General features: G+C 41.2%; 1 long non-coding RNA gene across 1 annotated transcript; it reads left to right on the forward strand.

The window, feature by feature from the left end:
- The first annotated feature begins 718 nt into the window (after positions 1-718).
- On the forward strand, positions 719-2,024 carry LOC144002661 (uncharacterized). The gene is made up of 2 exons (XR_013278783.1): positions 719-855; positions 1,484-2,024. It is a non-coding gene; the product is annotated as an uncharacterized LOC144002661 (long non-coding RNA).
- The last annotated feature ends 8,285 nt before the right edge of the window (positions 2,025-10,309 follow it).

Raw genomic sequence — 10,309 nt, forward strand, 5'->3', positions numbered from 1 at the left:
TTTTTTTGGGGGGGGGTGGGGGGTGGGGGGTGGGGGGGGGGTAATTTTATGTTTTTCAAAACACTGTGTAAGTTGCAGTGAAGAAGATGACCACTTGGTGTCATCAAGACACGCTGATGCCTCTGTCTTGATGCCTGGGAACTGACAGGCTGGCGAGCAGCTGCAAGCCGGGAGAGTTGGGAGAGATGTTGGGGGGGGAGAGGGGGGGTCATATCCCCTTTGTGGAGCCAACGGTAGTTGCACGCATGTGTACAAGGGTATGCTTGCGCGCTGTTTTTCTGTGCTCGAGGGGGCATGTTGATACATCTCTGGGATGCTGGGACATTTGGACATAAAACGAAAGACCTTAAGAAGTTAAAAAAAAAAAAAAAAAAAAAAGATGTATTTATTTTAAAGAAACTAAGATGTGATGGGGGGTATGTTGGTCATCAAGAAAGATGCGAGGCTCACCAGCAAGGCTGAGCTTTTGTTGACCAATGCAACCTGCACATTCGCAACTACATCCTCATGCATGCTTTCTTTCTATATTTTACATTATTGTGTCCCCTATAGGGAGTCCTAAACCCTATTGTGATTAGTGAAAATACACGAGTAATTGATATGCCCTCAAAAGGTGTCATGTTCCGTGGCCTGTGTGTTTTCCTTTTTTTTCTTTCTTTCAGTTAACAGGGGCTGACTGATAGGTGGGGCTTCTGGACTCACACCTGTGGGTCATCATGATCAGCAGGCTATTTAATCTCACTGTTACCGAAGGCCTGCGTTGGGTTATTGTTAGCCAATTGCTCACTGCTGCAGCCAAACTCTATTTCTTCGCGCCGTACATTCCGAGTACCTTTTCGAGCCTTCCTGTTTTTTGTGAGTACCTTCTGTCGCCGTTCTGGTTTTGTTTACTATTTTTTGTAGCCCCTCAGTTGGAGGCCTTGCCCTTTTAGGCGTTTTTGGTTCCTCACTAGTCTCACGTGTTACGTGCTCTTTTGTTTGTACATTATCCCATTTGTGCTATTTCACCTTTTTGGTGCTCTTTTCTTTGTGTAAATAAACTGGTCAAACGCCTGTTGTGCCTTGTCTGCCTATTGGGGTCCGTAGTTCATTTGTTCGCCCGTGACACAAGGTTTATTATTGTCAACAGATACCACAAGATGGTGGTAAAGCTCCTCCTCTCACTTCAACATAGTTCCTTGGCACCAAGATGTCATCTTGTGTACTTTTGAAACACGTACTGTATACCGGACATAAAATTTTGAATTTGACAACCAATGCTTTCGAACATATGGACACTTACATGCCTCTTAATGGTGGGACCTGAGAGTTAAGTATCAGTCCAGGCAATTCAAATGTGATAAAAATCTACTTTTCTGTACAAAAGACAAGTTTTGTGATTAATAAAAGAAAACATGATGTGCAATTTTTGTTTTATTTTACACAATGTTTCTGACGATCAACGCTTGTCTTAATCCAGTGTATTTTTTTTTTCTTTTTTCAGTGGTGATGCAATCGATGTCATTACTTCAAGTGGGAGATAAAAGGCAAGATTGGGACCACACAGGAAAAGATTCTACCAGACAGGAAGAGGGGAAAAAAGGAGTGGAAGACATGACAAAAAGAAGAGGAAAATGTGATGGATACAAGGGACAGTAAGGACGTGGTGTCGCACACCTTCGGATACTGTACACAAATGTGAGTGTTACACTTGAAAAGAGCGACAGCAAAACAGAACAAAAGAATTACTGTACTAAAACTTGCTTAGCGTGGATTACTTTGAACTCTGGATCGCCAAAACAGCAGCACCATCAGAAAGGCGTAGTCTCTCAGATGGAAATAGAAAGTAGTTTTTTTTTTTTTTTTTACAAACATTATAGTAGATTCTGACACATGGGGGCGCTCTGCAGTGTTTATGTTCTGAGGGGCCATTTTTAATTATACTGCAAACCAAAACGGCAGCACCTACATGAAATGACAAATGAGTCACAGGTGAAATCTTAATTTTAAAAAGTTTTGAATAAAAAGTCATACTCAAATTGACATTGACATGCTGTAACCACTTAATGTTATGCACGTCCATGTTGATGTTTTGGGGCTGCTGACGTCTTTTGAACCCAATGCTTAAAATAAAAAAAATAAATAGAGAGCGCATTCTCTCAGATTTTTTTTTTTTTCCACAAAAGTTTGCACTCCAGTTGACTCTAAAACATGGTCGCTCCAGTCCACAAAGCTGTGTGCATCCGTCTTCATGTTCCAGGGGAGGCAACACCCTTTTGAACTTGGTTGCTAACCAAAACAGTAGCACAATTTTGTTTTAGTTTTTAGCATTTTTAACAAAAATAACTCTCCCATTAGTCTGTGATGTGGTTGCTCCACATACACAATCATGTGTGTTTCCACGTTTATGTTCTATGGGCGTTTTGACCTTTTCAACTCTGTTGCTAGCCAAAACAGCAGCACAGTGGAGTCACATAAAACATATTGTGAAGAAAATGTTGACTTGACTTGTTTAACTGTATTCCAGTTTTTAATAATTCTACAAGCCCTGGGGCCAGTTTAGTACCCAAAATGTACACCATGTATGTTTTTTATTTTATTTTTTTTAATTTTTTTTTTTTTTATGTTTTTGTTTTTTATTTTAATCATTCTTGGTCTTGGCCATCAAGCAATTCTCTTGTATCAGGCAATGGAGTCAAGTTTACTTCGGTCTTAATCACAAAAGAGTCTCAAAGGGATTCACATTCCCACAGTTGACAAATATTAACATCCCCTGATTGAACCACAAGAGGGCAAGGAAAAAACTTTAAAAAAAATAAATAAATAAAAAATTAGGGTAATTTTTTTTTTAAATGTGGTAATCCCCTTCCAGAATGATACAAAGCAGCTTTATTATATAACACATTTCATATGCAAAGTAACTCCATGTGCCACACAAAAGCAGACTAATATTGCTAAAAGAACTACAAGAAGAGGATTAAAAAAATAAATAATTAGAAAAAGGCTTTAAAAAATGTGTTCAAAGGCATTGGTGGGATAAAAGTTTTTTTTTTTTTTAAGTATTCACACTTGAAGCAGCAGATTCCGGGGTTGTGTGCGGCATAACAGCTAAATGCTGCTTCAGCATGTTTGCTTTGAACTCTGGGCTCCATTAATTGACCTGAGTCTGCAGACCTCAGATATTTGTTGGATGTTTTATTACATTTCTTGAACGTATTCAGGCCCTGACCTAAACCATTTAATCATTAAATGGTTTAGGTCAGGGCCTGAATACGTCATTAAATTTTAATGATTTATCGACAGAAGTTTAAATTATATTCTACTGAATATAGGAGCTCAGGTAAAGCCTTTAGAACTGGACTAATGAGTTCTGGTCTCTTTGTCTCCAATATCTAGTAAATTGCTATCAGCGATTGCAGAAATACTGCACATCCTTCCAAGCAGTGGACCTTCTTGAACGTTCTACCTTCCCACCAAGGTGTACTCAATGTTCTTTTGTTCACATCAGCATGTCCAGCGGTTGGTACATGCCGTGCTTCTGTCACTCTCCCTCCCTCCTCCTCCTTTCTTCCTCCACCAAGGAGGCAGATGGTGTTTTCGCGTTTCATAAAGGATCTAGAAATTCCGAGGCGAGAGGGTCCACGTATGTGGGTTAACGTGACCTTGCGAACCGGGCGGATTGGAAAGTGTTTATTTTCCACCGTGCCTCCTTTTCATTCACTTCAACCTTCCATCAGTCTGCTTCATTTTATTCAACCAAACCACTCAATCTTTCTCTTCCTCTGGTCCACCTCTCCAATTCGCCTCCTGTATGCAAAGCAGGTGTCAGCCGAAGGCTGCGACTTCCTCACAAAGGAGGCGACGGGGGTCTTGGAAGGGGTTGCGATAACGCACGCACACAAGGAGGAGGGGGTGCGAGGAGCTGTCCATCATTAGTATTCCAGCAGGAGGCTCCTGGCCCGGCCCAGACATCTGAGCGGAGCAGCCGCCGCCGCAGATAAAGAAGAAGCCATTAATCCACGGAAGATTACCAGCACTGATACTTTATCCCGCCGTAATACTGCGATGCAACCGCACTCGTCCCGTTTACAATGGCGTCAGAGGGAAAACCAGAGGAGGAAGAGGGAGGGGTAGTGCGAGCTCACCTTGTGGATGCAAAGATGGCAGCAGCACACACAAAGAGCCAGCTCGGATTTGATTTGGAGATTTGGGGGAATTGGTGTCGCAGATGGCTTCAGAAAGCCAAGGAACAGCTGCGTGTCCTTCCTGTGACCCAATATGCAGACACACCTTCGTGCATTTCACTTGCTGTCTTGGTTGCACATCAGTCTTACAGTGGCAGAAAGCCAAAAGCTGTTTTGATGTCAAATTTCACCTCCATGCAAGATGTCAAAGTTGCATCAGACACTGGTCCTGTTTTTTTCTCTCTCTCTCCAGCCATCAGACTGATTGTTTGGGCCATGTGTATGTCAATCACACGTAACAATTCATACGATAAATCAATTAAAAAGGAAATGGTTAAACTATTTCACACATCACATGAAACATATTCGACAGGCTAACCAAAACTAGCATACAAATCCTACAACTGTATTTTGACTGTTGACTACTTGCTACTACAACAGACAGCGAAAACCGCAGGGAAGGCTAAATATCAATCATGAAATGCAGCAGATGAAATAGCATTTTGATTGACTAAGTGATAAAAAGCGGTCATGATTGGTATTCATCCGGATGATGAAATGAGGAGAAGATGCTGTTGATGCAACCCAGCAGCGGTGACAAATGAGGCTACGGAAGAAATAAATAAAGCAAAGGCTGCGGAGAATACGAGATGGACGAGGGGGAAAGATGGAGCGCGGCTGAGCTCCCGGTGTCCTGCAAGAATCCAATCCTTCAGATGTGGCAGATTGTGTTGCCATGAGAACGCCACAGAGGTCATTGTGAAGAGAGAAGGAGAGAAAGAATTGCAAGGATGGGACGGGGAAATGCCACAAACCGTCTGTTGATATTTGAAAAAGAAGGAAATGGTGGATTTTACAGGCAGTGTAAAACACAGAAACAACTCTGAAGCTGGCAAATTACCAGGTTACCCTCCATTCAGTGACGGCACCATTCACATAGAACATTGACAAGGTAACAACACAATATAAAAGGCGCTTTACATATAAGGCCAGACGAACCTGTTACACTCAGACATGACCTCCAAAGCTCTAAAATTGTGGAATAACCGTTGCACTCTGTGTTGATGCCGTTCACACAGGCGCTGTCATGCCCCTTTTACTACCTCCAAAGAAGAGATATTGCCAGATCACCTTTGTACCCGCCCCACATTTGAAAAAGATATTTGTGTACTCCTTATTTTGTCAAAATAGGCTTTCTGCTTTTTTAATAGAGGGAGGTGAAGTCGGTCTTGATTGACTGAGACCTTGACATCCTATAAAGCAAAAAAAAAAAAAAAAAAACAGCAGTGAAACGGAAGAATATGATCCAGGGAGCAATAAGGAGTACGGCACAACAGATATTAACCCTCCATTGCCCTATACCAGAAAAATGTTTGATGTCCAAGACCAAGAATGTTCTTTTTTTTTTTTTTTTTTAAACATACATGGTGTACATTTTTTAGTTGTCATCATGAGCTAATTTAGTATTTTTAGTTCAACAATGTTGAGCAAAGCTATAGAAACGTGGAGATGGCATAAAAGCTTGAGATAACGCTAGCTACCTAGCTAGTTAGCTTTCCCCCCCCCTTTCTCAGTACAAGTAATATATAATTTAAAACCCTGAAGGAAACAAGTTTGTGTGAAGTTTTTTTTTTATTTCTTATTGTTATTGTGCCAAGTTATTAGAGTTAGCGTAAATAAGTGATGGTAAAACTGAATTTTTACTTCTTAAATTCAGTACTTTTGTACTTTTACTTGAACCTAAAACAAACAATGACTGTAGATTTCATTGTTAAAAAATATGAAGCCAGAAAAAAAAAAAGTGTTTTCTCATGTATTGGAATGGATTAATGACATTTCAAGTCATTTCAATGGGGAAAATCGATTTGGTGAAATAAACAGCTTCCTTTATGACCTTTTTTTAAAATACACATTTGGTATGATGTTTACTGTAGTTCAACTCATCTGATGTAAATGGAAAGGAGTGACGATTTAAATTAGAACTACTAGAAAACGGTTAGAGACTAGAGCACGGTAGACCGATGTTTAGCACGTCTGCCTCACAATTCTGAGGTTAATGGATCGAATATGGGCCTTCATGTTTCCTCCCATATTTTCTTCCCCAAGAATCAAAATTGTCCATTGGTGTGAATGTGAGTGTGAATGGTTGTGTGTACTCCGCCTCTTTTGCAGTCACCTGGAATATGCTCCGGCTCACCCGTGACCTTGAAGCACAATAGAAAATGGATGGATGGGTAGAAAACGCAAACATTTTGGGCCCCTGGGTGGTTTTCGTTGAAAATCAAGCGGAAGATAATAATATTGAAAGTGCAAGATCAGTTGTAGGCGCCATAGCTTTGGAAATATGAGGCCTCGACAAATCCACGAGTCAGCGTTTATCGGGATGAATCATTCAACAGGGTCCAATAACGGCGACGGAGGTGGAAGGCCTAATGAAGACTTCCTCTGCTGATGCAGCAATAAAGTGAATGAGCTTGAGGTGAAGAGTGGAGTTTACATCATGACATTATCTGCGTTCTCTTGAATTTACTTTTGAGTGTGTTCAAACAAAGCAACGACAAACATGTTTTTAACATCCATCCATCTTCTTCCGCTTATCCGGGGTCGGGTCGCGGGGGCAGCAGCTTCAGGAGGGAAACCAAGACTTCCCTCTCCCCAGCCACTTCAACCAGCTCCTCCGGCGGGATCCCAAGGCGTTCCCAGGCCAGCCGAGAGACATAGTCTCTCCAGCGTGTCCTGGGTCGTCCCCGGGGCCTCCCGCCAGAGGGACATGCCCGGAACACCTCCCGAGGGAGGCGTCCAGGAGGCATCCGAACCAGATGCCCGAGCCACCTCAGCTGGCTGCTGTAATTTTATTTTAATAGAATGAGTGTTGACCAGGGAAACAGTCAACATTATACCTTATATAGTGCATTATATAGGGGTCACGCCATGTTGTAAGGGGGTCCGAATATCCAAGGAGAAAAAAAATGTGGCACGCTCAAAATTACGCAATAAAAAGTAGTGACCATCAAAGGTCACTCAACAGATTGATATAGACCATACGAGCAGGGGAAAAAAATGCCTGTGGTTACTTAATAGTCTGCTTAAACATTTTATGACCTTTAACCTACAGTGATGGCTTTTAAAAAGATAGATTTACATTTCTGGTGCGTAATACATCTACTAACAATCATTTTGGGTGGGTTTTAATAAATAAAAAAAACTTTTTTTTTTCAATGCTTCTGAAAAATTAAAATGGTAATTGATGAAACTGTATAGTATATTGCTGCAGATTTTTTTTTTTCTCCTGCTGTCTGAGAACCCAGTGCTTTGTGCTGTTATGCTTCAATGGAAGGTGTCGCCATAGCGAGCGGCTCCATCTCACACAGCGATGACACACTGATGATGACGATGATGCCGCCGCTGCTCCTGCAAGCTTCAGTAGCTTGCTCAAGGACGTTTGAGCGGCAGAGTAGCAGCAGATGAATCGCTGAAGGTCATCGGCATTCAAAACAAGCACACCTCCCGATTCCACCCACGTGTCCTTCAAAGGCTTACTCACTGCTAGGAATCCTACAAAACTACTTGCATCAAAAACGTCTTACAATATGTTTTTTTTTGAAGATGTCTGTGTTGACAAAACCTGAAGGAACTGGGAAAAAACAAACAAAAAAAACAAAACAAGTGTATACACTTTGGCTGGTGAAAGTAATGCCGTAATGCTGCAAATAACGGAAAATGAAGTACTATGACTGTGTTTTGGGTTTGGATCATGAGGACATTGTGGTGTTATGACGTTGATGTTATGATGTTGATGTTGCCAGTTGCTATGTCCCTTGCAATTAAATTTGTAGTTGCTATGTCCCTTGTGATGACATTTGGAGTTGTTATTCATATATGTCTCTTGTGATGATATTTGTAGTTGCAATATGGTTGCTGTGTCCCTTGTGGTGATTTGTCGTTATTCAGTTGCTGTCTTTTGTGATTGTTGGAGCCAATATATATATTGAATATGGTTTGGCCTTTTGAAATGTGAATCATGACACCTAGTGGCCAGGTGTGTTTAAAACAGCACCCCTTAAAGCCACATTGCAGCCTCATGAACAGGCCCCGAGTTGATTGAATCAGGTGTGCTGATTAGGAGCTGAAGTGCAGCAACTTTGTCAACCGCACCTACAGGCTGCTTTTCTTTTAATTTAGAGGCTACAGTTTATTTTGATGATAGTGTTTTGGATTTAATGACTTTATGTACACACATGCGTACATCACATACATATGCAATCAACACCATTACATATCACACACATACACATCTGAACAAAGAAGAGCCAAAGGAGGACAATGGCCGGAAACTGAAGTCATCAGAATGAAGTAAGTTAAGCAAATGTTTTATGTCTGCTTACAAAGAATAAAAATGTGGATCTTGTTGGCCTTAATTGAACATTGGATTGTTGGAAAGGAAATTAAGGCTACAACAGTGATTATATTTGGAGTTGTTATTCATATATGTCTCTCGCGTTGATATTTGTAGTTGCTATGCAGTTGCTATATCCCTTGTGATGATATTTGTAGTTGCAATATGGTTGCTGTGTCCCTTGTGGTGATTTGTCGTTATTCAGTTGCTGTCTTTTGAGATGATATTTGGAGTTGTTATTCACTTTCTATGTCCCTTGTGATGATATCTGTAGTTGCTATGCAGTTGTATTTTCCCTTGATATTTGTCATTCCTATGCAGTTGCTATGTCCCTTGTGATGATATTTATAGTTGCTATGTGGTTGCTATGTCCATTGTGATCAGTTGCTGTCTTTTGTGATATCTGGAGTTGTTATTCAGTTTTTATATCCATTATGATATTGTAGTTGCTATGTGGCTATATTTTCCGTGTAAATCAAGATGACTTGACTTGATATTTGCCGTTGCTATAAAGTTGCTATGTCCCTTGTAATTGTCACTCTTTGTGACTCATATTTGTGACTCATATTTTGTCAAATATGCTCTTAATCTGTTGGATTTGTGCATTGCCCTAGTGAGAGTTACTGAATGACACTTTTGTCAGTATATTGAGGTTTCAACACATTGCGGTGTCCTACTCTTCAATGTAAGCTTTTCGAAGTTGCTTTCGTGCAACCAAACATGCTCTCGAAAATCAAGGTTTCTCAGTCAAAGTGTCTCTGTCAAGTGTTTTCTTCAAGGCAATCTGAATCCAGCCCTGCTTTGTTGATACTTTGTACTTTTGTACATAAGAACTCTTTGTTTCCCAACTCTCATGTCTTGTCTGCGTTGGGGTCCTTCTTCCGCACCTCACGTGACATGAAGGTTTGTCCTTGATGACGTAAAACAACCGGCCAATAATCGCTACAATAGTAAACGTACTTCTTTGAGCAGATGATTGACAATTGGCTTTTTTTTTTCTTTTTTTATTTTTTTTTTTTAAGGCAGATTGATGCATGCTCAATGCTGCCAACTTAAAAGCAGTCCACCCCCTTTTTTTTTTTTTTTTTTTTTTTTTTTTTTTTTTTAAATGAACCAAATTTTACTCAATATGGAAGCCAAGATGGAAGATGTTCTGCTACTTGCTGCTGTCCCTCGACCAACCAAGGACCAAGAAGAAAAAAAAACACGGGAACATTCTTCAAGCAAAGCGTTGTTGGCCAATGCCACTGAGGCTCGACATAAACAAAATCATATCTCAGACCAAGATATGATTGGTTTTCCTCTTCCTGTTATGTTGAACAACAATATCCCCCCCTCTGCAGTGCTCGCCTGCTTCAATGTGCCTTGTCTCAGCTCTTTTCCCGACAGTCAGAGTGATAGATACAGCGGCAGCCTGCTAGGACGACCTCACCCAGAGGGCTGAGGAGGCAGAAAGACCGAAAATGCAGAGCGAGAGAGAGAAAGGGCACACGAGGAGAGTGGAGCTTGGATGAGGCATACAGTGACCTCCTCCCTCTCCATTGTTGTTGAGGATAAGAGCAAGGCAGGCTGGAGGCCACCAAGGGGTGGGGGAGAATACATTAGAAAGCAAGCAAGACCGCAGAACTTGCAGAGCAAGGAAATGGATGAAAACGGAGGATCCAAGTAGAAGAACAGGAAATACACACTTGAGGCAAAGGAAGCAAATGGAGAGGACAAGACAGGGTGTTGTTGTACCTTTCACTCCAGC

This window comes from Festucalex cinctus, chromosome 15, assembly GCF_051991245.1.
Source record: "Festucalex cinctus isolate MCC-2025b chromosome 15, RoL_Fcin_1.0, whole genome shotgun sequence".
NCBI lineage: Eukaryota > Metazoa > Chordata > Actinopteri > Syngnathiformes > Syngnathidae > Festucalex > Festucalex cinctus.